The sequence below is a fragment of the Daphnia magna genome, unplaced genomic scaffold, assembly GCF_020631705.1.
Source record: "Daphnia magna isolate NIES unplaced genomic scaffold, ASM2063170v1.1 Dm_contigs112, whole genome shotgun sequence".
NCBI lineage: Eukaryota > Metazoa > Arthropoda > Branchiopoda > Diplostraca > Daphniidae > Daphnia > Daphnia magna.
In genome coordinates, this window is record NW_025533126.1 from 250,645 (window position 1) to 277,578 (window position 26,934).

General features: G+C 40.4%; 46 non-coding genes across 46 annotated transcripts; 14 read left to right on the top strand and 32 right to left on the bottom strand.

Annotated features, from left to right (window-relative positions):
• Nucleotides 1-4,670: 4,670 nt before the first annotated feature.
• Trnas-gcu lies at nucleotides 4,671-4,752 on the bottom strand. Its single transcript has one exon. It is a non-coding gene; the product is annotated as a tRNA-Ser (tRNA).
• Nucleotides 4,753-5,639: 887 nt separating this feature from the next.
• On the top strand, nucleotides 5,640-5,712 carry Trnam-cau. Its single transcript has one exon. It is a non-coding gene; the product is annotated as a tRNA-Met (tRNA).
• Nucleotides 5,713-5,821: 109 nt separating this feature from the next.
• On the bottom strand, nucleotides 5,822-5,893 carry Trnaq-cug. The gene has a single exon. It is a non-coding gene; the product is annotated as a tRNA-Gln (tRNA).
• A 2,487-nt stretch (nucleotides 5,894-8,380) lies between these two features.
• On the top strand, nucleotides 8,381-8,453 carry Trnam-cau. Its single transcript has one exon. It is a non-coding gene; the product is annotated as a tRNA-Met (tRNA).
• Nucleotides 8,454-9,751: 1,298 nt separating this feature from the next.
• Trnam-cau lies at nucleotides 9,752-9,824 on the top strand. Its single transcript has one exon. It is a non-coding gene; the product is annotated as a tRNA-Met (tRNA).
• A 109-nt stretch (nucleotides 9,825-9,933) lies between these two features.
• On the bottom strand, nucleotides 9,934-10,005 carry Trnaq-cug. The gene has a single exon. It is a non-coding gene; the product is annotated as a tRNA-Gln (tRNA).
• A 1,526-nt stretch (nucleotides 10,006-11,531) lies between these two features.
• Nucleotides 11,532-11,613, bottom strand: Trnas-gcu. The gene has a single exon. It is a non-coding gene; the product is annotated as a tRNA-Ser (tRNA).
• Nucleotides 11,614-12,518: 905 nt separating this feature from the next.
• Nucleotides 12,519-12,591, top strand: Trnam-cau. Its single transcript has one exon. It is a non-coding gene; the product is annotated as a tRNA-Met (tRNA).
• A 112-nt stretch (nucleotides 12,592-12,703) lies between these two features.
• Nucleotides 12,704-12,775, bottom strand: Trnaq-cug. The gene has a single exon. It is a non-coding gene; the product is annotated as a tRNA-Gln (tRNA).
• Nucleotides 12,776-12,924: 149 nt separating this feature from the next.
• On the bottom strand, nucleotides 12,925-13,006 carry Trnas-gcu. Its single transcript has one exon. It is a non-coding gene; the product is annotated as a tRNA-Ser (tRNA).
• Nucleotides 13,007-13,917: 911 nt separating this feature from the next.
• Trnam-cau lies at nucleotides 13,918-13,990 on the top strand. The gene has a single exon. It is a non-coding gene; the product is annotated as a tRNA-Met (tRNA).
• Nucleotides 13,991-14,102: 112 nt separating this feature from the next.
• On the bottom strand, nucleotides 14,103-14,174 carry Trnaq-cug. The gene has a single exon. It is a non-coding gene; the product is annotated as a tRNA-Gln (tRNA).
• Nucleotides 14,175-14,323: 149 nt separating this feature from the next.
• Nucleotides 14,324-14,405, bottom strand: Trnas-gcu. Its single transcript has one exon. It is a non-coding gene; the product is annotated as a tRNA-Ser (tRNA).
• A 122-nt stretch (nucleotides 14,406-14,527) lies between these two features.
• Trnak-uuu lies at nucleotides 14,528-14,600 on the bottom strand. Its single transcript has one exon. It is a non-coding gene; the product is annotated as a tRNA-Lys (tRNA).
• A 719-nt stretch (nucleotides 14,601-15,319) lies between these two features.
• Nucleotides 15,320-15,392, top strand: Trnam-cau. Its single transcript has one exon. It is a non-coding gene; the product is annotated as a tRNA-Met (tRNA).
• Nucleotides 15,393-15,503: 111 nt separating this feature from the next.
• Trnaq-cug lies at nucleotides 15,504-15,575 on the bottom strand. The gene has a single exon. It is a non-coding gene; the product is annotated as a tRNA-Gln (tRNA).
• A 149-nt stretch (nucleotides 15,576-15,724) lies between these two features.
• On the bottom strand, nucleotides 15,725-15,806 carry Trnas-gcu. Its single transcript has one exon. It is a non-coding gene; the product is annotated as a tRNA-Ser (tRNA).
• Nucleotides 15,807-15,929: 123 nt separating this feature from the next.
• Nucleotides 15,930-16,002, bottom strand: Trnak-uuu. The gene has a single exon. It is a non-coding gene; the product is annotated as a tRNA-Lys (tRNA).
• Nucleotides 16,003-16,720: 718 nt separating this feature from the next.
• On the top strand, nucleotides 16,721-16,793 carry Trnam-cau. The gene has a single exon. It is a non-coding gene; the product is annotated as a tRNA-Met (tRNA).
• Nucleotides 16,794-16,905: 112 nt separating this feature from the next.
• Trnaq-cug lies at nucleotides 16,906-16,977 on the bottom strand. Its single transcript has one exon. It is a non-coding gene; the product is annotated as a tRNA-Gln (tRNA).
• A 149-nt stretch (nucleotides 16,978-17,126) lies between these two features.
• On the bottom strand, nucleotides 17,127-17,208 carry Trnas-gcu. The gene has a single exon. It is a non-coding gene; the product is annotated as a tRNA-Ser (tRNA).
• A 924-nt stretch (nucleotides 17,209-18,132) lies between these two features.
• On the top strand, nucleotides 18,133-18,205 carry Trnam-cau. Its single transcript has one exon. It is a non-coding gene; the product is annotated as a tRNA-Met (tRNA).
• A 117-nt stretch (nucleotides 18,206-18,322) lies between these two features.
• Nucleotides 18,323-18,394, bottom strand: Trnaq-cug. The gene has a single exon. It is a non-coding gene; the product is annotated as a tRNA-Gln (tRNA).
• A 149-nt stretch (nucleotides 18,395-18,543) lies between these two features.
• On the bottom strand, nucleotides 18,544-18,625 carry Trnas-gcu. Its single transcript has one exon. It is a non-coding gene; the product is annotated as a tRNA-Ser (tRNA).
• A 915-nt stretch (nucleotides 18,626-19,540) lies between these two features.
• Trnam-cau lies at nucleotides 19,541-19,613 on the top strand. The gene has a single exon. It is a non-coding gene; the product is annotated as a tRNA-Met (tRNA).
• A 113-nt stretch (nucleotides 19,614-19,726) lies between these two features.
• On the bottom strand, nucleotides 19,727-19,798 carry Trnaq-cug. The gene has a single exon. It is a non-coding gene; the product is annotated as a tRNA-Gln (tRNA).
• A 149-nt stretch (nucleotides 19,799-19,947) lies between these two features.
• Nucleotides 19,948-20,029, bottom strand: Trnas-gcu. The gene has a single exon. It is a non-coding gene; the product is annotated as a tRNA-Ser (tRNA).
• Nucleotides 20,030-20,151: 122 nt separating this feature from the next.
• Trnak-uuu lies at nucleotides 20,152-20,224 on the bottom strand. Its single transcript has one exon. It is a non-coding gene; the product is annotated as a tRNA-Lys (tRNA).
• Nucleotides 20,225-20,939: 715 nt separating this feature from the next.
• Nucleotides 20,940-21,012, top strand: Trnam-cau. Its single transcript has one exon. It is a non-coding gene; the product is annotated as a tRNA-Met (tRNA).
• A 112-nt stretch (nucleotides 21,013-21,124) lies between these two features.
• Trnaq-cug lies at nucleotides 21,125-21,196 on the bottom strand. Its single transcript has one exon. It is a non-coding gene; the product is annotated as a tRNA-Gln (tRNA).
• Nucleotides 21,197-21,345: 149 nt separating this feature from the next.
• Trnas-gcu lies at nucleotides 21,346-21,427 on the bottom strand. Its single transcript has one exon. It is a non-coding gene; the product is annotated as a tRNA-Ser (tRNA).
• A 122-nt stretch (nucleotides 21,428-21,549) lies between these two features.
• On the bottom strand, nucleotides 21,550-21,622 carry Trnak-uuu. Its single transcript has one exon. It is a non-coding gene; the product is annotated as a tRNA-Lys (tRNA).
• A 717-nt stretch (nucleotides 21,623-22,339) lies between these two features.
• Trnam-cau lies at nucleotides 22,340-22,412 on the top strand. The gene has a single exon. It is a non-coding gene; the product is annotated as a tRNA-Met (tRNA).
• A 112-nt stretch (nucleotides 22,413-22,524) lies between these two features.
• Trnaq-cug lies at nucleotides 22,525-22,596 on the bottom strand. Its single transcript has one exon. It is a non-coding gene; the product is annotated as a tRNA-Gln (tRNA).
• A 149-nt stretch (nucleotides 22,597-22,745) lies between these two features.
• Trnas-gcu lies at nucleotides 22,746-22,827 on the bottom strand. The gene has a single exon. It is a non-coding gene; the product is annotated as a tRNA-Ser (tRNA).
• A 122-nt stretch (nucleotides 22,828-22,949) lies between these two features.
• Nucleotides 22,950-23,022, bottom strand: Trnak-uuu. Its single transcript has one exon. It is a non-coding gene; the product is annotated as a tRNA-Lys (tRNA).
• Nucleotides 23,023-23,734: 712 nt separating this feature from the next.
• Nucleotides 23,735-23,807, top strand: Trnam-cau. The gene has a single exon. It is a non-coding gene; the product is annotated as a tRNA-Met (tRNA).
• A 112-nt stretch (nucleotides 23,808-23,919) lies between these two features.
• Trnaq-cug lies at nucleotides 23,920-23,991 on the bottom strand. The gene has a single exon. It is a non-coding gene; the product is annotated as a tRNA-Gln (tRNA).
• A 149-nt stretch (nucleotides 23,992-24,140) lies between these two features.
• Nucleotides 24,141-24,222, bottom strand: Trnas-gcu. Its single transcript has one exon. It is a non-coding gene; the product is annotated as a tRNA-Ser (tRNA).
• A 122-nt stretch (nucleotides 24,223-24,344) lies between these two features.
• On the bottom strand, nucleotides 24,345-24,417 carry Trnak-uuu. Its single transcript has one exon. It is a non-coding gene; the product is annotated as a tRNA-Lys (tRNA).
• A 711-nt stretch (nucleotides 24,418-25,128) lies between these two features.
• On the top strand, nucleotides 25,129-25,201 carry Trnam-cau. The gene has a single exon. It is a non-coding gene; the product is annotated as a tRNA-Met (tRNA).
• Nucleotides 25,202-25,313: 112 nt separating this feature from the next.
• On the bottom strand, nucleotides 25,314-25,385 carry Trnaq-cug. The gene has a single exon. It is a non-coding gene; the product is annotated as a tRNA-Gln (tRNA).
• Nucleotides 25,386-25,534: 149 nt separating this feature from the next.
• Nucleotides 25,535-25,616, bottom strand: Trnas-gcu. The gene has a single exon. It is a non-coding gene; the product is annotated as a tRNA-Ser (tRNA).
• Nucleotides 25,617-25,738: 122 nt separating this feature from the next.
• Nucleotides 25,739-25,811, bottom strand: Trnak-uuu. The gene has a single exon. It is a non-coding gene; the product is annotated as a tRNA-Lys (tRNA).
• Nucleotides 25,812-26,528: 717 nt separating this feature from the next.
• Trnam-cau lies at nucleotides 26,529-26,601 on the top strand. The gene has a single exon. It is a non-coding gene; the product is annotated as a tRNA-Met (tRNA).
• Nucleotides 26,602-26,713: 112 nt separating this feature from the next.
• Nucleotides 26,714-26,785, bottom strand: Trnaq-cug. The gene has a single exon. It is a non-coding gene; the product is annotated as a tRNA-Gln (tRNA).
• Nucleotides 26,786-26,934: the final 149 nt, after the last annotated feature.

Genomic DNA, 26,934 nt, shown 5'->3' on the forward strand with positions numbered 1-26,934 from the left:
ATAGGGTGACGTTTTCGTGAAATTTTATTCTTCTCCCCTGTAGGAAAAACAAGACCTCTGAATTGTTTGCATTCCTTTCAAATTTCATTCCTGCCGTCTTTTCCGCTGATAGGTTCATGCCTTGTTGGGTGCACCATCTTGCTATTTTATCCAGGTAGACTTGAGCCGTTGTTTCCGCCTTTTCTTCCGTTTCGGCTTCTATAAGAATTGTCACGTCATCCGCATACACTATAAGTTCTAACCCTTTGGGTGGGGAGGGCAGATCCGCCATCATCACGTTGAAGAGGATGGGGCTCAACACTGATCCTTGCGGGACTCCTCTTTTGGTCTGAGTGCATCCGTGGGTTCGATTTTCCATTTTTAGTTTGTATGTCCTGTTTTTCATGAAATCACTTATCAGCCTTAATATCGATCCTTCTACTCCGCTTTCGGCTAATTTCCAAGCGATTGCCCTTGGGGATACTGAGTCAAAGGCTTTGGCTATGTCCAGGAATATGCCATATACTTTGTTGTTTTTCCTCCATCCATTTTTTACGAAGCAGTCTAATCGAGTGAGAGCATCTGTAGTGCCTCGTTTTTTTCTGAACCCGTCTTGCGCCTTTAGTAGCTTTTTGTGTTTTTCCAGGTAATAGTTTATTCGTTTTGCCAGTACCTTCTCCAAGAGTTTGCAGAGGGTTGCGGTCAGTGCGACTGGCCTATAAGATTGCGCTGATTCTGCGCTTTTTCCTGCTTTTAGTAGGGGTACTACGTGAGCCTCTTTCCAGACCAGCGGTAGCCGTCCTGTCCTCAGTATTAGGTTATAAAATTTTGTGATTTGTTCTCTGTTTTCTTTCGATAGCTGCTTGATCATTGTATTTGGGATGGTGTCTGGACCGGGTGCTGTATGCGTCAGACTTCTCATGGCCTCTTCTATTTCTTGTGTTTTTAGTGGAGAGTTTAGTGCCACCCTTTCTTCTTTGCGTAAGGCCTCCTGTAGTGTTAAAGACTTGTTTCTGTTTAGTTCAGGAGGAGATTTGCATGCTGGCTCAAACATCGAATTCAGCAAAATTTCCGATATAGCCTCTGGATCGAATGTCAGTTCAGACTGTGCATTTTTAATCGTTTTTGGAACCGTTTGGCCTTTCCTTGCTGTACCAAGCATGGTTTTCATTAACGACCACATTTTCTGGGGGTCATTTCTTGGTCCCAGTTCTTCGAGATATTTTCCCCATGCATTCCGGCGTTTATTTAATAAAAATTTTCTTTTTTCTGCCAGTGCTTTCCGGTATACTGCCCGTTTCGAGGCGTTTAAGGGATCTTTTCCCCATGTTCGTTCCATTCTTCTGACTTCTGCGCACTTCTTACTACATTCCTGTGTCCACCAGGATTTGGTTAACTTGGTGATGGGCCTCCTCGGTTTGAAATTAAACCACTTCATTCCTGCATCGATCATCGCTGAGGTAAGGATTCTATTTGCTTCGTCGACGTTATCTGTGTTTTTAAAATCTTGTATATTCAGTCTGTTGTGTAGGTCTTGGTTCCATTCCACCCATTTTCCGGATCTAAAGTCCCATGTTGCTGGGGGATATTTTCCGAAGGTGCAACATTTTCCATGTCTACGATAATAGGTATGTGATCACTATCCATTGATTGCCCTTGTCTTGCCGTTGCTTTAAATGCTAGTACTGGAGATGCCATCATTAGGTCTATTGTGGACATGCTTCTGGTGTTGGTTTTAAAACGAGTCCCGATATTTGGCGGTGTGATTAATTCAATCGATAAGCTAGTTTCTAGTATCTCACTTAGTGCCTTTCCGCATTTATTAGATTTGTTGGTGTTTTCCCACATCTCATGATGGGCGTTAAAGTCTCCGGCTACAATCAGCTCATTTCGTGTGTTCATTAATTGATTGATGTCCTTTGTAGACGCATTTCCTCTTGGACAGTAGACTGAGATGGCATCCACTGGTCCTACTGGCGTGTAAAAACTTGCTCCCACCCACTCCAGGTTTCTAATTTGGCGATGGCGCATAGGTGTTGGGTTTAGTGCTAAACTTATAAGGAGTGCTACTCCGCCTCCTTTTTTATCTGTGCGGTCTGTGCGGTAGAGTGCATAACCAGGAAAACTAAAATTTGTTTGGCTCTTCCAGTGAGTTTCGCTAAGAAAAATTATATGAGGTTTAATTGAACATAGGTATTTTTTGAATTCTTCGTATTTTGCTTTATTTAGGCTGCTTGCATTCCATTGCAGACATCTTAACTTAGATTGTTGTTGTCTAGTCATTTTCTGGTAGTTGTTGTTACCTTGAGCTTTTTCTGTGGGGTACTTAGTGGCCTAGGGTCGTTTGTAGTTTGTTTTAGTCCCCTTATCTTGCCTGGTGAAGTCTCATCCTGCCAATCAATTTGCTTTCTTTTGTCGAATTCGTTTTGAAGTATTTCTTCAGGAGTTTCGTTCTCAGGTTCTAGTCCGTAGAAACCTTCACTAAGGGCTACTTCCATATCCTCTGCTTCTAGTTCTTCCCCTTCAGCCATTTTTTGTATCATGTCCATCATTTTTTGCATTTGGGATCTGATGAGGGTGAAATTAGCTTTAGTTTTTTTACGTCCCGTTCTAATGCTTTTCCTTGAGCCTCCACCGTAGTTATCCTGTTTTCAATCTTCGGTATTTTCTGTATTTTTAAATCGTGGATTTCTTTCGTAAGCTCCGAGACTGTTTTCTTTAACGATTTTATTTCTTCTATCACAGATGGATCCTCTGTTGTCCTCCCCCATGCTGCCGGTCCACTCGTGACCATATCTTCCTCTCCTACTCTCCAGCTGGGAATGATTTTTCCCCAATCCTTGTTCTCATTTATGTGCGGCTTCCTGCGGTCTATTAGTTGGATCTCCTTTTTCAGTTGCTGGTACTTTGGACATTTCGTATCATCCGATGTATGCTCGTCTTTTTGGCCGCAGTTTACGCAATACATCTTGCATTCCACATCTTCCTTATGAATGGATCCACACCTGTGGCATGCTTGCTGACTTTTGCAGAAAGTCTGTAGATGACCCAGCCTATAACACTTTTTACATTTGTAGGGGGAACGGTAGAAGGGTCTAACGGGGTGTGAGACGAAACCTAATTTTACCCTGTCCGTTAACTTCTGTCCGGGTTCACCTTTGAAAGTTAACTGCACCATATTGGTTCGTATGTCTTCTCCCCTTCCGTCATTTTTGCGTGTAATTCTTCTGGCCTCAACTACCCCTTGTTCTTCCAAAGCGGTTTTTATTTCCTCATCTTCATAATCTATGGACACATTTGAGATGACGCCCATGTTATATAGCAACCGCTTCGGTAACTGAACGTCGACATCTTGTCCACCTAACCTCTTGATCTCTCTTAGTCTGTTGAAGGCTTCCTCTTCACCTACTTGCACGAAGAGGTCTCCACCTCTTCCGGGATAATTGTTTTTGACGGATCCAATTTCCTTTTGGATTTCCGCTGCAATCTTATTCTGCTCCGAGAGTGGTAAATTTTCGTAGCTACTACCGTTTTTCATTTTTATTATGAGCGGTGGCCAGTTCCTACTCTTTCCCGGCCAGTTAAATTCCGCAATCTGGACATCCATTTTATTCCTCTCTGATTTGTACCAATGCACTGTACAGGCTTTAATTTTAATTTTTCACTGATTTCCTGCTAGACACACGTGTAGCCCTGGATCCCTGGCCCTGCTGGGCCATGAGAAAAAAGGGGGGATGGGTGCGCTTATTTTATCCTAGCGTCTTATGGCGTTAAGGAACGGTAACAAAACTACAAAAATTGGGGCGTTTTTCTTTACCCTTTCCACTGTGGAACTTACGCGACACAAAGAAACACAACCTTAGCCGGTGAAAGCACAAACAGAACTCCTTGCTTCTCGGCTCACGGTCACATTGTTGTTTTCCGTCTGCTATTGTGACATTCTGGATACGCCATCTACCGGTAGAATGTCAAGTGCGCTAATGGCTTGGTTTCTGAGTCCTTCACAAGATGGCCTAACATGGCAGAACACCACCTACCTAACAGGTTTCGTTCAGGGAAAACGCACAGAGTTTAAGCCGTGTTAACAAAATAATTGGACATCAAATACTGAAAGCATAGTATTCATTTATTTATTTCACATAAACTATGGAAGTTTCTACTCTTGGTACAGATCACCAGATTTTAGTTGCGCGTGCTGACAAATTAAGTTGTTTATTCATTTAGGTAGTAGAAATTTCACGGTATCATAGGATTATTTCTCGATCGAATGTGTTGAACACATATACATGCCTCGATAGCGCAGTAGGCAGCGCGCGAGTCTCATAATCTCGAGGTCGTGAGTTCGAACCTTACTCGGGGCAGTACTAAAAAAACTAACTAAATTTTTTCCACTAACAGTCAATCTCTGTAAGAGCTGGTTGGTTTCTAAATGCTGCATGTAAAACAAGAAGTACCACGGTACGAAAATAAAGGTTCTACCGAGATTTGAACTCAGATTGTCAGAGTCAGAGTCTGAAATGCTAACCATTACACCATAGAACCACTGCTAACGTATGATCAAACACCATAGAATTACTTATAACAAATGAGGCTTTCTTAATTGAATGCAGCAATCAATGTTTTCTCAAGAATGTACACTTGACTATGACAAACATCTTTGGCATCGAAATTGACTTCTAATTTAAGTTTCCCGACGAAGATGGGATTCGAACCCACGCGTGCAATGCACAATGGATTAGCAGTCCATCACCTTAACCACTCGGTCACCTCGTCTGATTACTTCCACCACGTTGAGGTCTTGAGACCTAATGCGTTAGCGGATGATTTCAATAACACACAAATTTAACGAAAACACCGATAATGAGAACTCGCTGGAAAGAAAACTATTCAAGTTTCGCCCGATAATGGACTTGAACCCTCGACCTCAGGATTAAAAGTGCCGCGCTCTACCAACTGAGCTAACCGGGCTACGTAATACATGCCTATGTTTTTCAATACATTAACACCACGTAGTTTCTTTGATCATGCGACGACAAATTATGAAACCCACATATTTTCAAATAAGTCTTACATTACCTTGATCCAAAATCACTGTATCCATGTCTCGAAAAATGAAGAAGCCGACAAATTTTCAAAATTTTTTTATCTTGGTCGAAAATAATATGGTGGTTAATAAAGTGGTTAATAAAGTAATATGGTGGTAATAATGGTTCAAAATAACGGTCATCGTAGCAAACCAGCAAAGATGAAAACAGCGTTTGCTTCTCGGCTCACGGTCACATTGTTGTTTTCCGTCTGCTATTGTGACATTCTGGATACGCCATCTACCGGTAGAATGTCAAGTGCGCTAATGGCTTGGTTTCTGAGTCCTTCACAAGATGGCCTAACATGGCAGAACACCACCTACCTAACAGGTTTCGTTCAGGGAAAACGCACAGAGTTTAAGCCGTGTTAACAAAATAATTGGACATCAAATACTGAAAGCATAGTATTCATTTATTTATTTCACATAAACTATGGAAGTTTCTACTCTTGGTACAGATCACCAGATTTTAGTTGCGCGTGCTGACAAATTAAGTTGTTTATTCATTTAGGTAGTAGAAATTTCACGGTATCATAGGATTATTTCTCGATCGAATGTGTTGAACACATATATACATGCCTCGATAGCGCAGTAGGCAGCGCGCGAGTCTCATAATCTCGAGGTCGTGAGTTCGAACCTCACTCGGGGCAGTACTAAGAAAACTAACTAAATTTTTTCCACTAACAGTCAATCTCTGTAAGAGATGGTTGGTTTCTAAATGCTGCATGTAAAACAAGAAGTACCACGGTACGATAATAAAGGTTCTACCGAGATTTGAACTCAGATTGTCAGAGTCAGAGTCTGAAGTGCTAACCATTACACCATAGAACCACTGCTAACATATGATCAAACACCATAGAATTACTTATAACAAATGAGGCTTTCTTAATTGAATGCAGCAATCAATGTTTTCTCAAGAATGTACACTTTACTATGACAAACATCTTTGGCATCGAAATTGAGTTCTAATTTAAGTTTCCCGACGAAGATTGGATTCGAACACACGCGTGCAATGCACAATGGATTAGCAGTCCATCACCTTAACCACTCGGTCACCTCGTCTGATTACTTCCACCACGTTGAGGTCTTGAGCCCTAATGCGTTAGCGGATGATTTCAATAACAAACAAATTTAACGAAAACACCGATAATTAGAACTCGCTGGAAAGAAAACTATTCAAGTTTCGCCCGATAAGGGACTTGAACCCTCGACCTCAGGATTAAAAGTCCCGCGCTTTACCAACTGAGCTAACCGGGCTACGTAATACATGCCTATGTTTTTCAATACATTAACACCACGTAGTTTCTTTGATCATGCGACGACAAATTATGAAACCCACATATTTTCAAATAAGTCTTACATTACCTTGATCCAAAATCACTGTATCCATGTCTCGAAAAATGAAGAAGCCGACAAATTTTCAAAATTTTTTTATCTTGGTCGAAAATAATATGGTGGTTAATAAAGTGGTTAATAAAGTAATATGGTGGTAATAATGGTTCAAAATAACGGTCATCGTAGCAAACCAGCAAAGATGAAAACAGCGTTTGCTTCTCGGCTCACGGTCACATTGTTGTTTTCCGTCTGCTATTGTGACATTCTGGATACGCCATCTACCGGTAGAATGTCAAGTGCGCTAATGGCTTGGTTTCTGAGTCCTTCACAAGATGGCCTAACATGGCAGAACACCACCTACCTAACAGGTTTCGTTCAGGGAAAACGCACAGAGTTTAAGCCGTGTTAACAAAATAATTGGACATCAAATACTGAAAGCATAGTATTCATTTATTTATTTCACATAAACTATGGAAGTTTCTACTCTTGGTACAGATCACCAGATTTTAGTTGCGCGTGCTGACAAATTAAGTTGTTTATTCATTTAGGTAGTAGAAATTTCACGGTATCATAGGATTATTTCTCGATCGAATGTGTTGAACACATATACATGCCTCGATAGCGCAGTAGGCAGCGCGCGAGTCTCATAATCTCGAGGTCGTGAGTTCGAACCTTACTCGGGGCAGTACTAAGAAAACTAACTGAATTTTTTCCACTAACAGTCTATCTCTGTAAGAGCTGGTTGGTTTCTAAATGCTGCATGTAAAACAAGAAGTACCACGGTACGATAATAAAGGTTCTACCGAGATATGAACTCAGATTGTCAGAGTCAGAGTCTGAAGTGCTAACCATTACACCATAGAACCACTGCTAACGTATGATCAAACACCATAGAATTACTTATAACAATTGAGGCTTTCTTAATTGAATGCAGCAATCAATGTTTTCTCAAGAATGTACACTTGACTATGACAAACATCTTTGGCATCGAACTTGACTTCTAATTTAAGTTTCCCGATGAAGATGGGATTCGAACACACGCGTGCAATGCACAATGGATTAGCAGTCCATCACCTTAACCACTCGGTCACCTCGTCTGATTACTTCCACCACGTTGAGGTCTTGAGCCCTAATGCGTTAGCGGATGATTTCAATAACACACAAATTTAACGAAAACACCGATAATGAGAACTCGCTGGAAAGAAAACTATTCAAGTTTCGCCCGATAATGGACTTGAACCCTCGACCTCAGGATTAAAAGTGCCGCGCTCTACCAACTGAGCTAACCGGGCTACGTAATACATGCCTATGTTTTTCAATACATTAACACCACGTAGTTTCTTTGATCATGCGACGACAAATTATGAAACCCACATATTTTCAAATAAGTCTTACATTACCTTGATCCAAAATCACTGTATCCATGTCTCGAAAAATGAAGAAGCCGACAAATTTTCAAAATTTTTTTATCTTGGTCGAAAATAATATGGTGGTTAATAAAGTGGTTAATAAAGTAAATATGGTGGTAATAATGGTTCAAAATAACGGTCATCGTAGCAAACCAGCAAAGATGAAAACAGCGTTTGCTTCTCGGCTCACGGTCACATTGTTGTTTTCCGTCTGCTATTGTGACATTCTGGATACGCCATCTACCGGTAGAATGTCAAGTGCGCTAATGGCTTGGTTTCTGAGTCCTTCACAAGATGGCCTAACATGGCAGAACACCACCTACCTAACAGGTTTCGTTCAGGGAAAACGCACAGAGTTTAAGCCGTGTTAACAAAATAATTGTACATCAAATACTGAAAGCATAGTATTCATTTATTTATTTCACATAAACTATGGAAGTTTCTACTCTTGGTACAGATCACCAGATTTTAGTTGCGCGTGCTGACAAATTAAGTTGTTTATTCATTTAGGTAGTAGAAATTTCACGGTATCATAGGATTATTTCTCGATCGAATGTGTTGAACACATATATATGCCTCGATAGCGCAGTAGGCAGCGCGCGAGTCTCATAATCTCGAGGTCGTGAGTTCGAACCTCACTCGGGGCAGTACTAAGAAAACTAACTAAATTTTTTCACTAACAGTCAATCTCTGTAAGAGCTGGTTGGTTTCTAAATGCTGCATGTAAAACAAGAAGTACCACGGTACGATAATAAAGGTTTTACCGAGATTTGAACTCAGATTGTCAGAGTCAGAGTCTGAAGTGCTAACCATTACACCATAGAACCACTGCTAACCTATGATCAAACACCATAGAATTACTTATAACAAATGAGGCTTTCTTAATTGAATGCAGCAATCAATGTTTTCTCAAGAATGTACACTTGACTATGACTAACATCTTTGGCATCGAAATTGACTTCTAATTTAAGTTTCCCGTCGAAGATGGGATCCGAACCCATGCGTGCAATGCACAATGGATTAGCAGTCCATCACCTTAACCACTCGGTCACCTCGTCTGATTACTTCCACCACGTTGAGGTCTTGAGCCCTAATGCGTTAGCGGATGATTTCAATAACACACAAATTTAACGAAAACACCGATAATGAGAACTCGCTGGAAAGAAAACTATTCAAGTTTCGCCCGATAAGGGACTTGAACCCTCGACCTCAGGATTAAAAGTGCCGCGCTCTACCAACTGAGCTAACCGGGCTACATAATACATGCCTATGTTTTTCAATACATTAACACCACGTAGTTTCTTTGATCATGCGACGACAAATTATGAAACCCACATATTTTCAAATAAGTCTTACATTACCTTGATCCAAAATCACTGTATCCATGTCTCGAAAAATGAAGAAGCCGACAAATTTTCCAAAATTTTTTTATCTTGGTCGAAAATAATATGGTGGTTAATAAAGTGGTTAATAAAGTAATATGGTGGTAATAATGGTTCAAAATAACGGTCATCGTAGCAAACCAGCAAAGATGAAAACAGCGTTTGCTTCTCGGCTCACGGTCACATTGTTGTTTTCCGTCTGCTATTGTGACATTCTGGATACGCCATCTACCGGTAGAATGTCAAGTGCGCTAATGGCTTGGTTTCTGAGTCCTTCACAAGATGGCCTAACATGGCAGAACACCACCTACCTAACAGGTTTCGTTCAGGGAAAACGCACAGAGTTTAAGCCGTGTTAACAAAATAATTGGACATCAAATACTGAAAGCATAGTATTCATTTATTTATTTCACATAAACTATGGAAGTTTCTACTCTTGGTACAGATCACCAGATTTTAGTTGCGCGTGCTGACAAATTAAGTTGTTTATTCATTTAGGTAGTAGAAATTTCACGGTATCATAGGATTATTTCTCGATCGAATGTGTTGAACTACATATACATGCCTCGATAGCGCAGTAGGCAGCGCGCGAGTCTCATAATCTCGAGGTCGTGAGTTCGAACCTCACTCGGGGCAGTACTAAGAAAACTAACTAAATTTTTTCCACTAACAGTCAATCTCTGTAAGAGCTGGTTGGTTTCTAAATGCTGCATGTAAAACAAGAAGTACCACGGTACGATAATAAAGGTTCTACCGAGATTTGAACTCAGATTGTCAGAGTCAGAGTCTGAAGTGCTAACCATTACACCATAGAACCACTGCTAACGTATGATCAAACACCATAGAATTACTTATAACAAATGAGGCTTTCTTAATTGAATGCAGCAATCAATGTTTTCTCAAGAATGTACACTTGACTATGACAAACATCTTTGGCATCGAAATTGACTTCTAATTTAAGTTTCCCGACGATGATGGGATTCGAACCCACGCGTGCAATGCACAATGGATTAGCAGTCCATCACCTTAACCACTCGGTCACCTCGTCTGATTACTTCCACCACGTTGAGGTCTTGAGCCCTAATGCGTTAGCGGATGATTTCAATAACACACAAATTTAACGAAAACACCGATAATGAGAACTCGCTGGAAAGAAAACTATTCAAGTTTCGCCCGATAAGGGACTTGAACCCTCGACCTCAGGATTAAAAGTCCCGCGCTCTACCAACTGAGCTAACCGGGCTACGTAATACATGCCTATGTTTTTCAATACATAAACACCACGTAGTTTCTTTGATCATGCGACGACAAATTATGAAACCCACATATTTTCAAATAAGTCTTACATTACCTTGATCCAAAATCACTGTATCCATGTCTCGAAAAATGAAGAAGCCGACAAATTTTCCAAAATTTTTTTATCTTGGTCGAAAATAATATGGTGGTTAATAAAGTGGTTAATAAAGTAATATGGTGGTAATAATGGTTCAAAATAACGGTCATCGTAGCAAACCAGCAAAGATGAAAACAGCGTTTGCTTCTCGGCTCAAGGTCACATTGTTGTTTTCCGTCTGCTATTGTGACATTCTGGATACGCCATCTACCGGTAGAATGTCAAGTGCGCTAATGGCTTGGTTTCTGAGTCCTTCACAAGATGGCCTAACATGGCAGAACACCACCTACCTAACAGGTTTCGTTCAGGGAAAACGCACAGAGTTTAAGCCGTGTTAACAAAATAATTGGACATCAAATACTGAAAGCATAGTATTCATTTATTTATTTCACATAAACTATGGAAGTTTCTACTCTTGGTACAGATCACCAGATTTTAGTTGCGCGTGCTGACAAATTAAGTTGTTTATTCATTTAGGTAGTAGAAAGTTTCACGGTATCATAGGATTATTTCTCGATCGAATGTGTTGAACATATATACATGCCTCGATAGCGCAGTAGGCAGCGCGCGAGTCTCATAATCTCGAGGTCGTGAGTTCGAACCTCACTGCTCAGGGCGTACTAAGGAAAAGTAACTAAAATTTTTTACCACTATACAGTCAATCCTTGTAAGAACTGGTTGGTTTCTAAATGCTGCATGTAAAACAAGAAGTACCACGGTACGATAATAAAGGTTCTACCGAGATTTGAACTCAGATTGTCAGAGTCAGAGTCTTAAGTGCTAACCATTACACCATAGAACCACTGCTAACGTATGATCAAATACCATAGAATTACTTATAACAAATGAGGCTTTCTTATTGAATGCAGCAATCAATGTTTTCTCAAGAATGTACACTTGACTATGACAAACATCTTTGGCATCGAAATTGACTTCTAATTTAAGTTTCCCGACGAAGATGGGATTCGAACCCACGCGTGCAATGCACAATGGATTAGCAGTCCATCACCTTAACCACTCGGTCACCTCGTCTGATTACTTCCACCACGTTGAGGTCTTGAGCCCTAATGCGTTAGCGGATGATTTCAATATCACACAAACTTAACGAAAACACCGATAATGAGAACTCGCTGGAAAGAAAACTCTTCAAGTTTCGCCCGATAAGGGACTTGAACCCTCGACCTCAGGATTAAAAGTCCCGCGCTCTACCAACTGAGCTAACCGGGCTACGTAATACATGCCTATGTTTTTCAATACATTAACACCACGTAGTTTCTTTGATCATGCGACGACAAATTATGAAACCCACATATTTTCAAATAAGTCTTACATTACCTTGATCCAAAATCACTGTATCCATGTCTCGAAAAATGAAGAAGCCGACAAATTTTCAAATTTTTTTATCTTGGTCGAAAATAATATGGTGTCCATGTCACATAAAGGGGCTTAAATAAACCAAAAACAAAAATTTATATTGCTAATAATGGTTCCAAATAACGGTCATCGTAGCAAACCAGCAAAGATGAAAACAGCGTTTGCTTCTCGGCTCACGGTCACATTGTTGTTTTCCGTCTGCTATTGTGACATTCTGGATACGCCATCTACCGGTAGAATGTCAAGTGCGCTAATGGCTTGGTTTCTGAGTCCTTCACAAGATGGCCTAACACGGCAGAACACCACCTACCTAACAGGTTTCGTTCAGGGAAAACGCACAGAGTTTAAGCCGTGTTAACAAAATAATTGGACATCAAATACTGAAAGCATATTATTCATTTATTTCTTTCACATGAACTATGGGAGTTTCTACTCTTGGTACAGATCACCAGATTTTAGTTGCGCGTGCTAACAAATTAAGTTGTTTATTCATTTAGGTAGTAGAAGAGTTTCACGGTATCATAGGATTGTTTCTGGATCGAATGTGTTGAATATACATACATGCCTCGATAGCGCAGTAGGCAGCGCGCGAGTCTCATAATCTCGAGGTCGTGAGTTCGAACCTCACTCGGGGCAGTGTTAAGTAAAGTAACTAAATTTTTTCAACTAACAGTCAACCAGCTCTGTAAGAGCTGGTTGGTTTCTAAATGCTGCATGTAAAACAAGAAATACCACGGTACGATAATAAAGGTTCTACCGAGATTTGAACTCAGATTGTCAGAGTCAGAGTCTGAAGTGCTAACCATTACACCATAGAACCACTGCTAACAAATGATCAAACACCATAGAATCACTTATAACAAATGAGGCTTTCTTAATTGAATGCAGCAATCAATGTTTTCTCAAGGATGTACACTTGACTATGACAAACATCTTTGGCATCGAAATTGACCTCTAGTTTAAGTTTCCCGACGAAGATGGGATTCGAACCCACGCGTGCAATGCACAATGGATTAGCAGTCCATCACCTTAACCACTCGGTCACCTCGTCTGATTACTTCCACCACGTTGAGGTATTGAGCCCTAATGCGTTAGCGGATGATTTCAATATCATACAAACTTAACGAAAACACCGGTAATGAGAACTCGCTGGAAAGAAAACTCTTCAAATTACGCCCGATGAAGGGACTTGAACCCTCGACCTCAGGATTAAAAGTCCCGCGCTCTACCAACTGAGCTAACCGGGCTACGTAATACATGCCTATGTTATTCAATACATTAACACCACGTAGTTTCTTTGATCATGCGACGACAAATTATGAAACCCACATATTTTCAAATAAGTCTTACATTACCTTGATCCAAAATCACGGTATCCATGTCTCGAAAAATGAAGAAGCCGACAAATTTTCCAAATTTTTTTATCTTGGTCGAAAATAATAGGGTGTCCATGTCACGCAAAAGTGGAAACCTTCAAACAAACCAAAAACAAAAAATCTTACATTGCTTTGATTCCAAAATAACGGTCATCGTAGCAAACCAGCAAAGATGAAAACAGCGTTTGCTTCTCGGCCCACGGTCACATTGTTGTTTTCCGTCTGCTATTGTGACATTCTGGATACGCCATCTACCGGTAGAATGTCAAGTGCGCTAGTGGCTTGGTTTCTGAGTCCTTCACAAGATGGCCTAACACGGCAGAACACCACCTACCTAACAGGTTTCGTTCAGGGAAAACGCACAGAGTTTAAGCCGTGTTAACAAAATAATTGGACATCAAATACTGAAAGCATATTATTCATTTATTTCTTTCACATGAACTATGGGAGTTTCTACTCTTGGTACAGATCACCAGATTTTAGTTGCGCGTGCTAACAAATTAAGTTGTTTATTCATTTAGGTAGTAAAGAGTTTCACGGTATCATAGGATTGTTTCTGGATCGAATGTGTTGAATATACATACATGCCTCGATAGCGCAGTAGGCAGCGCGCGAGTCTCATAATCTCGAGGTCGTGAGTTCGAACCTCACTCGGGGCAGTGTTAAGTAAAGTAACTAAATTTTTTCAACTAACAGTCAACCAGCTCTGTAAGAGCTGGTTGGTTTCTAAATGCTGCATGTAAAACAAGAAATACCACGGTACGATAATAAAGGTTCTACCGAGATTTGAACTCAGATTGTCAGAGTCAGAGTCTGAAGTGCTAACCATTACACCATAGAACCACTGCTAACAAATGATCAAACACCATAGAATCACTTATAACAAATGAGGCTTTCTTAATTGAATGCAGCAATCAATGTTTTCTCAAGGATGTACACTTGACTATGACAAACATCTTTGGCATCGAAATTGACCTCTAGTTTAAGTTTCCCGACGAAGATGGGATTCGAACCCACGCGTGCAATGCACAATGGATTAGCAGTCCATCACCTTAACCACTCGGTCACCTCGTCTGATTACTTCCACCACGTTGAGGTATTGAGCCCTAATGCGTTAGCGGATGATTTCAATATCATACAAACTTAACGAAAACACCGGTAATGAGAACTCGCTGGAAAGAAAACTCTTCAAATTACGCCCGATGAGGGACTTGAACCCTCGACCTCAGGATTAAAAGTCCCGCGCTCTACCAACTGAGCTAACCGGGCTACGTAATACATGCCTATGTTATTCAATACATTAACACCACGTAGTTTCTTTGATCATGCGACGACAAATTATGAAACCCACATATTTTCAAATAAGTCTTACATTACCTTGATCCAAAATCACGGTATCCATGTCTCGAAAAATGAAGAAGCCGACAAATTTTCCAATTTTTTTATCTTGGTCGAAAATAAGGGTGTCCATGTCACGCAAAATGAGGAAACCTTCAAACAAACCAAAAAAACAAAAAATCTTACATGTGCTAATAATGATTCCAAATAACGGTCATCGTAGCAAACCAGCAAAGATGAAAACAGCGTTTGCTTCTCGGGCTCACGGTCACATTGTTGTTTTCCGTCTGCTATTGTGACATTCTGGATACGCCATCTACCGGTAGAATGTCAAGTGCGCTAGTGGCTTGGTTTCTGAGTCCTTCACAAGATGGCCTAACACGGCAGAACACCACCTACCTAACAGGTTTCGTTCAGGGAAAACGCACAGAGTTTAAGCCGTGTTAACAAAATAATTGGACATCAAATACTGAAAGCATATTATTCATTTATTTCTTTCACATGAACTATGGGAGTTTCTACTCTTGGTACAGATCACCAGATTTTAGTTGCGCGTGCTAACAAATTAAGTTGTTTATTCATTTAGGTAGTAAAGAGTTTACGGTATCATAGGATTGTTTCTGGATCGAATGTGTTGAATATACATACATGCCTCGATAGCGCAGTAGGCAGCGCGCGAGTCTCATAATCTCGAGGTCGTGAGTTCGAACCTCACTCGGGGCAGTAGTTAAGTAAAGTAACTAAATTTTTTCAACTAACAGTCAAAGCTCTGTAAGAGCTGGTTGGTTTCTAAATGCTGCATGTAAAACAAGAAATACCACGGTACGATAATAAAGGTTCTACCGAGATTTGAACTCAGATTGTCAGAGTCAGAGTCTGAAGTGCTAACCATTACACCATAGAACCACTGCTAACAAATGATCAAACACCATAGAATCACTTATAACAAATGAGGCTTTCTTAATTGAATGCAGCAATCAATGTTTTCTCAAGGATGTACACTTGACTATGACAAACATCTTTGGCATCGAAATTGACCTCTAGTTTAAGTTTCCCGACGAAGATGGGATTCGAACCCACGCGTGCAATGCACAATGGATTAGCAGTCCATCACCTTAACCACTCGGTCACCTCGTCTGATTACTTCCACCACGTTGAGGTATTGAGCCCTAATGCGTTAGCGGATGATTTCAATATCATACAAACTTAACGAAAACACCGGATAATGAGAACTCGCTGGAAAGAAAACTCTTCAAATTACGCCCGATGAGGGACTTGAACCCTCGACCTCAGGATTAAAAGTCCCGCGCTCTACCAACTGAGCTAACCGGGCTACGTAATACATGCCTATGTTATTCAATACATTAACACCACGTAGTTTCTTTGATCATGCGACGACAAATTATGAAACCCACATATTTTCAAATAAGTCTTACATTACCTTGATCCAAAATCACGGTATCCATGTCTCGAAAAATGAAGAAGCCGACAAATTTTCCAATTTTTTTATCTTGGTCGAAAATAATAGGGTGTCCATGTCACGCAAAATGAGGAAACCTTCAAACAAACCAAAAACAAAAAATCTTACATTGCTTTGATTCCAAATAACGGTCATCGTAGCAAACCAGCAAAGATGTTAAAACAGCGTTTGCTTCTCGGCCCACGGTCACATTGTTGTTTTCCGTCTGCTATTGTGACATTCTGGATACGCCATCTACCGGTAGAATGTCAAGTGCGCTAGTGGCTTGGTTTCTGAGTCCTTCACAAGATGGCCTAACACGGCAGAACACCACCTACCTAACAGGTTTCGTTCAGGGAAAACGCACAGAGTTTAAGCCGTGTTAACAAAATAATTGGACATCAAATACTGAAAGCATATTATTCATTTATTTCTTTCACATGAACTATAGGGAGTTTCTACTCTTGGTACAGATCACCAGATTTTAGTTGCGCGTGCTAACAAATTAAGTTGTTTATTCATTTAGGTAGTAGAAGAGTTTAACGGTATCATAGGATTGTTTCTGGATCGAATGTGTTGAATATACATACATGCCTCGATAGCGCAGTAGGCAGCGCGCGAGTCTCATAATCTCGAGGTCGTGAGTTCGAACCTCACTCGGGGCAGTATTAAGTAAAGTAACTAAATTTTTTCAACTAACAGTCAACCATCTCTGTAAGAGCTGGTTGGTTTCTAAATGCTGCATGTAAAACAAGAAATACCACGGTACGATAATAAAGGTTCTACCGAGATTTGAACTCAGATTGTCAGAGTCAGAGTCTGAAGTGCTAACCATTACACCATAGAACCACTGCTAACAAATGATCAAACACCATAGAATCACTTATAACAAATGAGGCTTTCTTAATTGAATGCAGCAATCAATGTTTTCTCAAGGATGTACACTTGACTATGACAAACATCTTTGGCATCGAAATTGACTTCTAGTTTAAGTTTCCCGACGAAGATGGGATTCGAACCCACGCGTGCAATGCACAATGGATTAGCAGTCCATCACCTTAACCACTCGGTCACCTCGTCTGATTACTTCCACCACGTTGAGGTCTTGAGCCCTAATGCGTTAGCGGATGATTTCAATATCATACAAACTTAACGAAAACACCGGTAATGAGAACTCGCTGGAAAGAAAACTCTTCAAATTACGCCCGATAAGGGACTTGAACCCTCGACCTCAGGATTAAAAGTCCCGCGCTCTACCAACTGAGCTAACCGGGCTACGTAATACATGCCTATGTTATTCAATACATTAACACCACGTAGTTTCTTTGATCATGCGACGACAAATTATGAAACCCACATATTTTCAAATAAGTCTTACATTACCTTGATCCAAAATCACGGTATCCATGTCTCGAAAAATGAAGAAGCCGACAAATTTTCCAAATTTTTTTATCTTGGTCGAAAATAAGGGGAAGGGTCACATGTCACGCAAAAAAGAAAACCTTCAAAAAAAAAAAAAAAAAAATCTTACATTGCTTAATAAAGTAATATATGATTCCAAATAACGGTCATCGTAGCAAACCAGCAAAGATGAAAACAGCGTTTGCTTCTCGGCCCACGGTCACATTGTTGTTTTCCGTCTGCTATTGTGACATTCTGGATACGCCATCTACCGGTAGAATGTCAAGTGCGCTAGTGGCTTGGTTTCTGAGTCCTTCACAAGATGGCCTAACACGGCAGAACACCACCTACCTAACAGGTTTCGTTCAGGGAAAACGCACAGAGTTTAAGCCGTGTTAACAAAATAATTGGACATCAAATACTGAAAGCATATTATTCATTTATTTTCTTTCACATGAACTATGGGAGTTTCTACTCTTGGTACAGATCACCAGATTTTAGTTGCGCGTGCTAACAAATTAAGTTGTTTATTCATTTAGGTAGTAAAGAGTTTACGGTATCATAGGATTGTTTCTGGATCGAATGTGTTGAATATACATACATGCCTCGATAGCGCAGTAGGCAGCGCGCGAGTCTCATAATCTCGAGGTCGTGAGTTCGAACCTCACTCGGGGCAGTGTTAAGTAAAGAAAACTAACTAAATTTTTTCAACTAACAGTCAACCATCTCTGTAAGAGCTGGTTGGTTTCTAAATGCTGCATGTAAAACAAGAAATACCACGGTACGATAATAAAGGTTCTACCGAGATTTGAACTCAGATTGTCAGAGTCAGAGTCTGAAGTGCTAACCATTACACCATAGAACCACTGCTAACAAATGATCAAACACCATAGAATCACTTATAACAAATGAGGCTTTCTTAATTGAATGCAGCAATCAATGTTTTCTCAAGGATGTACACTTGACTATGACAAACATCTTTGGCATCGAAATTGACCTCTAGTTTAAGTTTCCCGACGAAGATGGGATTCGAACCCACGCGTGCAATGCACAATGGATTAGCAGTCCATCACCTTAACCACTCGGTCACCTCGTCTGATTACTTCCACCACGTTGAGGTATTGAGCCCTAATGCGTTAGCGGATGATTTCAATATCACACAAACTTAACGAAAACACCGTAATGAGAACTCGCTGGAAAGAAAACTCTTCAAATTACGCCCGATGAGGGAAGGGCTTGAACCCTCGACCTCAGGATTAAAAGTCCCGCGCTCTACCAACTGAGCTAACCGGGCTACGTAATACATGCCTATGTTATTTTTCAATACATTAACACCACGTAGTTTCTTTGATCATGCGACGACAAATTATGAAACCCACATATTTTCAAATAAGTCTTACATTACCTTGATCCAAAATCACGGTATCCATGTCTCGAAAAATGAAGAAGCCGACAAATTTTCCAAATTTTTTTATCTTGGTCGAAAATAAGGGGGTCCATGTCCACAAAATGAGGAAACCATTTCAAACAAACCAATACAAAAAAAAATCTTACATTGCTTTGATTCAAATAATCATCGTAACCAAACCAGCAAAGATGAAAACAGCGTTTGCTTCTCGGCCCACGGTCACATTGTTGTTTTCCGGTTGCTTATTGTGACATTCTGGATACGCCATCTACCGGTAGAATGTCAAGTGCGCTAGTGGCTTGGTTTCTGAGTCCTTCACAAGATGGCCTAACACGGCAGAACACCACCTACCTAACAGGTTTCGTTCAGGGAAAACGCACAGAGTTTAAGCCGTGTTAACAAAATAATTGGACATCAAATACTGAAAGCATATTATTCATTTATTTCTTTCACATGAACTATGGGAGTTTCTACTCTTGGTACAGATCACCAGATTTTAGTTGCGCGTGCTAACAAATTAAGTTGTTTATTCATTTAGGTAGTAAAGAGTTTCACGGTATCATAGGATTGTTTCTGGATCGAATGTGTTGAATATACATACATGCCTCGATAGCGCAGTAGGCAGCGCGCGAGTCTCATAATCTCGAGGTCGTGAGTTCGAACCTCACTCGGGGCAGTGTTAAGAAAAGTAACTAAATTTTTTCCAACTAACAGTCAACCAGCTCTGTAAGAGCTGGTTGGTTTCTAAATGCTGCATGTAAAACAAGAAATACCACGGTACGATAATAAAGGTTCTACCGAGATTTGAACTCAGATTGTCAGAGTCAGAGTCTGAAGTGCTAACCATTACACCATAGAACCACTGCTAACAAATGATCAAACACCATAGAATCACTTATAACAAATGAGGCTTTCTTAATTGAATGCAGCAATCAATGTTTTCTCAAGGATGTACACTTGACTATGACAAACATCTTTGGCATCGAAATTGACCTCTAGTTTAAGTTTCCCGACGAAGATGGGATTCGAACCCACGCGTGCAATGCACAATGGATTAGCAGTCCATCACCTTAACCACTCGGTCACCTCGTCTGATTACTTCCACCACGTTGAGGTATTGAGCCCTAATGCGTTAGCGGATGATTTCAATATCATACAAACTTAACGAAAACACCGGTAATGAGAACTCGCTGGAAAGAAAACTCTTCAAATTACGCCCGATGAGGGAATTGAACCCTCGACCTCAGGATTAAAAGTCCCGCGCTCTACCAACTGAGCTAACCGGGCTACGTAATACATGCCTATGTTATTCAATACATTAACACCACGTAGTTTCTTTGATCATGCGACGACAAATTATGAAACCCACATATTTTCAAATAAGTCTTACATTACCTTGATCCAAAATCACGGTATCCATGTCTCGAAAAATGAAGAAGCCGACAAATTTTCCAATTTTTTTATCTTGGTCGAAAATAATAGGGTGTCCATGTCACACAAAATGGTTAACCTAAAGTCAACAAACCAAAAACAAAAAATCTTATATTGCTTTGATTCCAAATAACGGTCATCGTAGCAAACCAGCAAAGATGAAAACAGCGTTTGCTTCTCGGCCCACGGTCACATTGTTGTTTTCCGTCTGCTATTGTGACATTCTGGATACGCCATCTACCGGTAGAATGTCAAGTGCGCTAGTGGCTTGGTTTCTGAGTCCTTCACAAGATGGCCTAACACGGCAGAACACCACCTACCTAACAGGTTTCGTTCAGGGAAAACGCACAGAGTTTAAGCCGTGTTAACAAAATAATTGGACATCAAATACTGAAAGCATATTATTCATTTATTTCTTTCACATGAACTATGGGAGTTTCTACTCTTGGTACAGATCACCAGATTTTAGTTGCGCGTGCTAACAAATTAAGTTGTTTATTCATTTAGGTAGTAAAGAGTTTACGGTATCATAGGATTGTTTCTGGATCGAATGTGTTGAATATATATACATGCCTCGATAGCGCAGTAGGCAGCGCGCGAGTCTCATAATCTCGAGGTCGTGAGTTCGAACCTCACTCGGGGCAGTGTTAAGTAAAGTAACTAAATTTTTTCCACTAACAGTCAACCAGCTCTGTAAGAGCTGGTTGGTTTCTAAATGCTGCATGTAAAACAAGAAATACCACGGTACGATAATAAAGGTTCTACCGAGATTTGAACTCAGATTGTCAGAGTCAGAGTCTGAAGTGCTAACCATTACACCATAGAACCACTGCTAACAAATGATCAAACACCATAGAATCACTTATAACAAATGAGGCTTTCTTAATTGAATGCAGCAATCAATGTTTTCTCAAGGATGTACACTTGACTATGACAAACATCTTTGGCATCGAAATTGACCTCTAGTTTAAGTTTCCCGACGAAGATGGGATTCGAACCCACGCGTGCAATGCACAATGGATTAGCAGTCCATCACCTTAACCACTCGGTCACCTCGTCTGATTACTTCCACCACGTTGAGGTATTGAGCCCTAATGCGTTAGCGGATGATTTCAATATCATACAAACTTAACGAAAACACCGGTAATGAGAACTCGCTGGAAAGAAAACTCTTCAAATTACGCCCGATGAGGGAATTGAACCCTCGACCTCAGGATTAAAAGTCCCGCGCTCTACCAACTGAGCTAACCGGGCTACGTAATACATGCCTATGTTATTCAATACATTAACACCACGTAGTTTCTTTGATCATGCGACGACAAATTATGAAACCCACATATTTTCAAATAAGTCTTACATTACCTTGATCCAAAATCACGGTATCCATGTCTCGAAAAATGAAGAAGCCGACAAATTTTCCAAATTTTTTTATCTTGGTCGAAAATAAGGGTGTCCATGTCGTCACGCAAAATGAGGAAACCTTCAAACAAACCAAAAAAAAAAAAAATCTTACATTGCTTTGATTCCAAATAACGGTCATCGTAGCAAACCAGCAAAGATGAAAACAGCGTTTGCTTCTCGGCCCACGGTCACATTGTTGTTTTCCGTCTGCTATTGTGACATTCTGGATACGCCATCTACCGGTAGAATGTCAAGTGCGCTAGTGGCTTGGTTTCTGAGTCCTTCACAAGATGGCCTAACACGGCAGAACACCACCTACCTAACAGGTTTCGTTCAGGGAAAACGCACAGAGTTTAAGCCGTGTTAACAAAATAATTGGACATCAAATACTGAAAGCATATTATTCATTTATTTCTTTCACATGAACTATGGGAGTTTCTACTCTTGGTACAGATCACCAGATTTTAGTTGCGCGTGCTAACAAATTAAGTTGTTTATTCATTTAGGTAGTAAAGAGTTTACGGTATCATAGGATTGTTTCTGGATCGAATGTGTTGAATATACATACATGCCTCGATAGCGCAGTAGGCAGCGCGCGAGTCTCATAATCTCGAGGTCGTGAGTTCGAACCTCACTCGGGGCAGTGTTAAGTAAAGTAACTAAATTTTTTCAACTAACAGTCAACCAGCTCTGTAAGAGCTGGTTGGTTTCTAAATGCTGCATGTAAAACAAGAAATACCACGGTACGATAATAAAGGTTCTACCGAGATTTGAACTCAGATTGTCAGAGTCAGAGTCTGAAGTGCTAACCATTACACCATAGAACCACTGCTAACAAATGATCAAACACCATAGAATCACTTATAACAAATGAGGCTTTCTTAATTGAATGCAGCAATCAATGTTTTCTCAAGGATGTACACTTGACTATGACAAACATCTTTGGCATCGAAATTGACCTCTAGTTTAAGTTTCCCGACGAAGATGGGATTCGAACCCACGCGTGCAATGCACAATGGATTAGCAGTCCATCACCTTAACCACTCGGTCACCTCGTCTGATTACTTCCACCACGTTGAGGTATTGAGCCCTAATGCGTTAGCGGATGATTTCAATATCATACAAACTTAACGAAAACACCGGCAATGAGAACTCGCTGGAAAGAAAACTCTTCAAATTACGCCCGATGAGGGAATTGAACCCTCGACCTCAGGATTAAAAGTCCCGCGCTCTACCAACTGAGCTAACCGGGCTACGTAATACATGCCTATGTTATTCAATACATTAACACCACGTAGTTTCTTTGATCATGCGACGACAAATTATGAAACCCACATATTTTCAAATAAGTCTTACATTACCTTGATCCAAAATCACGGTATCCATGTCTCGAAAAATGAAGAAGCCGACAAATTTTCCAATTTTTTTATCTTGGTCGAAAATAAGGGTGTCCATGTCACGCAAAATGAGGAAACCTTCAAACAAACCAAAAACAAAAAAACTTAAAATTGCTTTGATTCCAAATAACGGTCATCGTAGCAAACCAGCAAAGATGAAAACAGCGTTTGCTTCTCGGCCCACGGTCACATTGTTGTTTTCCGTCTGCTATTGTGACATTCTGGATACGCCATCTACCGGTAGAATGTCAAGTGCGCTAGTGGCTTGGTTTCTGAGTCCTTCACAAGATGGCCTAACACGGCAGAACACCACCTACCTAACAGGTTTCGTTCAGGGAAAACGCACAGAGTTTAAGCCGTGTTAACAAAATAATTGGACATCAAATACTGAAAGCATATTATTCATTTATTTCTTTCACATGAACTATGGGAGTTTCTACTCTTGGTACAGATCACCAGATTTTAGTTGCGCGTGCTAACAAATTAAGTTGTTTATTCATTTAGGTAGTAAAGAGTTTACGGTATCATAGGATTGTTTCTGGATCGAATGTGTTGAATATACATACATGCCTCGATAGCGCAGTAGGCAGCGCGCGAGTCTCATAATCTCGAGGTCGTGAGTTCGAACCTCACTCGGGGCAGTGTTAAGTAAAGTAACTAAATTTTTTCAACTAACAGTCAACCAGCTCTGTAAGAGCTGGTTGGTTTCTAAATGCTGCATGTAAAACAAGAAATACCACGGTACGATAATAAAGGTTCTACCGAGATTTGAACTCAGATTGTCAGAGTCAGAGTCTGAAGTGCTAACCATTACACCATAGAACCACTGCTAACAAATGATCAAACACCATAGAATCACTTATAACAAATGAGGCTTTCTTAATTGAATGCAGCAATCAATGTTTTCTCAAGGATGTACACTTGACTATGACAAACATCTTTGGCATCGAAATTGACCTCTAGTTTAAGTTTCCCGACGAAGATGGGATTCGAACCCACGCGTGCAATGCACAATGGATTAGCAGTCCATCACCTTAACCACTCGGTCACCTCGTCTGATTACTTCCACCACGTTGAGGTATTGAGCCCTAATGCGTTAGCGGATGATTTCAATATCATACAAACTTAACGAAAACACCGGCAATGAGAACTCGCTGGAAAGAAAACTCTTCAAATTACGCCCGATGAGGGAATTGAACCCTCGACCTCAGGATTAAAAGTCCCGCGCTCTACCAACTGAGCTAACCGGGCTACGTAATACATGCCTATGTTATTCAATACATTAACACCACGTAGTTTCTTTGATCATGCGACGACAAATTATGAAACCCACATATTTTCAAATAAGTCTTACATTACCTTGATCCAAAATCACGGTATCCATGTCTCGAAAAATGAAGAAGCCGACAAATTTTCCAATTTTTTTATCTTGGTCGAAAATAAGGGTGTCCATGTCACGCAAAATGAGGAAACCTTCAAACAAACCAAAAACAAAAAATCTTACATTGCTTTGATTCCAAATAACGGTCATCGTAGCAAACCAGCAAAGATGAAAACAGCGTTTGCTTCTCGGCCCACGGTCACATTGTTGTTTTCCGTCTGCTATTGTGACATTCTGGATACGCCATCTACCGGTAGAATGTCAAGTGCGCTAGTGGCTTGGTTTCTGAGTCCTTCACAAGATGGCCTAACACGGCAGAACACCACCTACCTAACAGGTTTCGTTCAGGGAAAACGCACAGAGTTTAAGCCGTGTTAACAAAATAATTGGACATCAAATACTGAAAGCATATTATTCATTTATTTCTTTCACATGAACTATGGGAGTTTCTACTCTTGGTACAGATCACCAGATTTTAGTTGCGCGTGCTAACAAATTAAGTTGTTTATTCATTTAGGTAGTAAAGAGTTTACGGTATCATAGGATTGTTTCTGGATCGAATGTGTTGAATATACATACATGCCTCGATAGCGCAGTAGGCAGCGCGCGAGTCTCATAATCTCGAGGTCGTGAGTTCGAACCTCACTCGGGGCAGTGTTAAGTAAAGTAACTAAATTTTTTCAACTAACAGTCAACCAGCTCTGTAAGAGCTGGTTGGTTTCTAAATGCTGCATGTAAAACAAGAAATACCACGGTACGATAATAAAGGTTCTACCGAGATTTGAACTCAGATTGTCAGAGTCAGAGTCTGAAGTGCTAACCATTACACCATAGAACCACTGCTAACAAATGATCAAACACCATAGAATCACTTATAACAAATGAGGCTTTCTTAATTGAATGCAGCAATCAATGTTTTCTCAAGGATGTACACTTGACTATGACAAACATCTTTGGCATCGAAATTGACCTCTAGTTTAAGTTTCCCGACGAAGATGGGATTCGAACCCACGCGTGCAATGCACAATGGATTAGCAGTCCATCACCTTAACCACTCGGTCACCTCGTCTGATTACTTCCACCACGTTGAGGTATTGAGCCCTAATGCGTTAGCGGATGATTTCAATATCATACAAACTTAACGAAAACACCGGCAATGAGAACTCGCTGGAAAGAAAACTCTTCAAATTACGCCCGATGAGGGAATTGAACCCTCGACCTCAGGATTAAAAGTCCCGCGCTCTACCAACTGAGCTAACCGGGCTACGTAATACATGCCTATGTTATTCAATACATTAACACCACGTAGTTTCTTTGATCATGCGACGACAAATTATGAAACCCACATATTTTCAAATAAGTCTTACATTACCTTGATCCAAAATCACGGTATCCATGTCTCGAAAAATGAAGAAGCCGACAAATTTTCCAATTTTTTTATCTTGGTCGAAAATAAGGGTGTCCATGTCACGCAAAATGAGGAAACCTTCAAACAAACCAAAAACACCAAACAAAAATCTTACATTGCTTTGATTCCAAATAACGGTCATCGTAGCAAACCAGCAAAGATGAAAACAGCGTTTGCTTCTCGGCCCACGGTCACATTGTTGTTTTCCGTCTGCTATTGTGACATTCTGGATACGCCATCTACCGGTAGAATGTCAAGTGCGCTAGTGGCTTGGTTTCTGAGTCCTTCACAAGATGGCCTAACACGGCAGAACACCACCTACCTAACAGGTTTCGTTCAGGGAAAACGCACAGAGTTTAAGCCGTGTTAACAAAATAATTGGACATCAAATACTGAAAGCATATTATTCATTTATTTCTTTCACATGAACTATGGGAGTTTCTACTCTTGGTACAGATCACCAGATTTTAGTTGCGCGTGCTAACAAATTAAGTTGTTTATTCATTTAGGTAGTAAAGAGTTTACGGTATCATAGGATTGTTTCTGGATCGAATGTGTTGAATATACATACATGCCTCGATAGCGCAGTAGGCAGCGCGCGAGTCTCATAATCTCGAGGTCGTGAGTTCGAACCTCACTCGGGGCAGTGTTAAGTAAAGTAACTAAATTTTTTCAACTAACAGTCAACCAGCTCTGTAAGAGCTGGTTGGTTTCTAAATGCTGCATGTAAAACAAGAAATACCACGGTACGATAATAAAGGTTCTACCGAGATTTGAACTCAGATTGTCAGAGTCAGAGTCTGAAGTGCTAACCATTACACCATAGAACCACTGCTAACAAATGATCAAACACCATAGAATCACTTATAACAAATGAGGCTTTCTTAATTGAATGCAGCAATCAATGTTTTCTCAAGGATGTACACTTGACTATGACAAACATCTTTGGCATCGAAATTGACCTCTAGTTTAAGTTTCC